Source organism: Arachis duranensis, chromosome 9 (assembly GCF_000817695.3).
Source record: "Arachis duranensis cultivar V14167 chromosome 9, aradu.V14167.gnm2.J7QH, whole genome shotgun sequence".
In the NCBI taxonomy this organism is placed as follows: domain Eukaryota; kingdom Viridiplantae; phylum Streptophyta; class Magnoliopsida; order Fabales; family Fabaceae; genus Arachis; species Arachis duranensis.
Genome location: NC_029780.3, coordinates 115,497,016 through 115,499,475, shown reverse-complemented (window position 1 = coordinate 115,499,475; position 2,460 = coordinate 115,497,016). Strand labels below are relative to the sequence as shown.

General features: G+C 30.9%; 1 pseudogene; it reads left to right on the top strand.

Annotated features, from left to right (window-relative positions):
- The first annotated feature begins 1,074 nt into the window (after positions 1-1,074).
- LOC107467643 (uncharacterized) lies at positions 1,075-2,252 on the top strand (annotated as a pseudogene).
- Positions 2,253-2,460: the final 208 nt, after the last annotated feature.

The window sequence follows — 2,460 nt, the reverse complement described above, 5'->3', positions numbered from 1 at the left end:
TCACACATGAAGCATATGATAGTTCATGTCATCAGACAAGTCAACAACATCTTCAACAAACATCAAATAATATCTACCAGTTACTATGTTAATATGTTTTTATTATTTAAAGACCAAACATTTAACTTTTTAATTGGTCTATTAAAAACAATCATTGGTATATGCTAAATAATTATTATAGATTCATTGGAGTACACAAATCGAATTAGATTGCAAAGGGATGTAAGACTGAATAGGAAGACTATGCTACTTCAAAAGAGACATGGTAAGATAAACATGATAGATTGTAATTATCACAAAGCTAAAATTTTACTTTTTTTTTATCTTTAATACTACCTTCATAATATATATTCATAATTCAGCTGATTCAAACATTTAACATATATTCATTTTTCTTTTTTTATAATATATAATACTTGATGTATTATCTCTAATGATTACAGGAGCAAGTACATTTAATTCAAATTTAGATACTAAAAAAAGAATTAGAAGGTGCATAGCTGAAAAAAAAAGACACCTGATACAAAGAGAAACATTTTTGAAGGAATTGACTACAAATCTTTCAAAAAATTTTCAAGAAGTTGAGAATATTACTGAAAATACGACTATTTTAGATGATTCTGTGCAAATTTAATACCCAGCCATATTCGATGTTGCTGAGAATACAGGTAATTTAAGAGGTAGCAATATCAGCACTTTATTATTTACTATTGTTATGCTTTTTATAAACAAAAAATTATCGTTTAGTGTTCAAGTTTTAAAATTCAAACTAAGATATGGTTATATATTATAATTTTTGTATTTGAACATTGATTTATTGTAAAACTTAAATCTTGAGGTTGGCACAATGAAATTGTATTATATGATCTCATCCTTTTAATCCATAAATTGCATTCTTCGGTAATCTTTTATAAATATTATTTTTATACTTAACATGGTGAAAGAAAGTATATTTTTATATAAATTATTTGTTGCAGATATAACTAAAACAATTTATTATCTTGGTGATTATTAGATGTGATAGATATTGATGACCCAGAATTTTTTGTCGGCATTGCGACGCCATGATATGGTATGAGGAGAGATCAGAGAAGTCCAAAACAGGATCCAATTTTGAGTTCTCAATATGTTGTATGCGAGGAAAGGTACAGCTGCCGTTTTGAAGCACTTGATCGGACGCTCAGGAATCTTATGTCAGTTATCGATCAACATAAGACACATAAACCATTTGGTGGTAAGATTGTTGTTCTAGGAGGTGATTTCAGACAGATACTTCCGGTGATTCCGAAAGGAAGTAGACACGATATATTAGCATCCGCTATTAACTCATCCCAGCTGTGGTCATTTTGTAAGGTTCTGAAACTACGAATATGAGGCTTCTAATGTCTTCTTTGGATCAAGATGAAGGTGAAATGAAGATATTTGCTAATTGGATACTTGATGTTGGAAATAGAAATATTATCTCTGTTGTTGGTGATGAATCAGAAGTTAAAATTTCAGATGATCTATTGATTACAACTACTGATGATCCTCTCTCTCATTTGGTAGACTTTGCATATCCAAATTTGTTGCAAAACATGTCAGATTACAGGTATTTTCAGAATAGAGCAATTCTTGCACCCACACTTAAGAGTGTCGAGAAGGTAAATGATTTTGTCTTGACAATCTTTCCAGGGATGGAAAAGGAGTATTTGAACTCTGACACAACATGTCAAGCTGATGAGAATGAAGATGTAAAACAAGAGTGGTTCACACAAGAGTTTCTAAATGACATCAAATGTTCGGGACTACTCAATCACAAGTTGACTTTGAAGCCAGGAGTCGCTGTAATGCTACTGCGAAACATAGACCAGACTTCAGGTTTATGCAACGGGACAAGATTAATAGTTAACAAACTTGGCAGCAACGTAATTGGAGCGACGGTAGTGAGCGGTAGAAATATTGGAGATAAAGTGTACATTCCAAGAATGAACTTGATCCCTTCAGATTTAGGATTGCCATTTAAGTTCCAACGGAGACAATTTTCATTAACAGTATGCTTTGCAATGACCATTAACATGAGTCAGGATCAATCATTATCACATGTACGGCTTTATTTGCCAAAATCAATGTTCATCTATGGACAACTTTATGTTGCTTTGTCAAGAGTTAAGAGTCGCAGTGGCCTCAGGGTTTTAATTCTAAACGAAGACGGCAATCCAAAGTCATCAACAACAAATGTCGTGTTCAAAGAGGTTTTTAATAATATTTAGGTAAGAATAATATTATTTTCATTTTAATAGCATGTTATGATTTACACTTTTGTACAAATCTTTACTATAGATATAACTAATTTATCTATAACTCTTTTTTCAAATTTGAAATGAAATGTGTAACAAGGAGCACAACATCTAATGATTTTCTAATGAAGTTAGTAAGATATTAGGTTGTTGATAAATTTTTATTAGCTTTTTGATATAA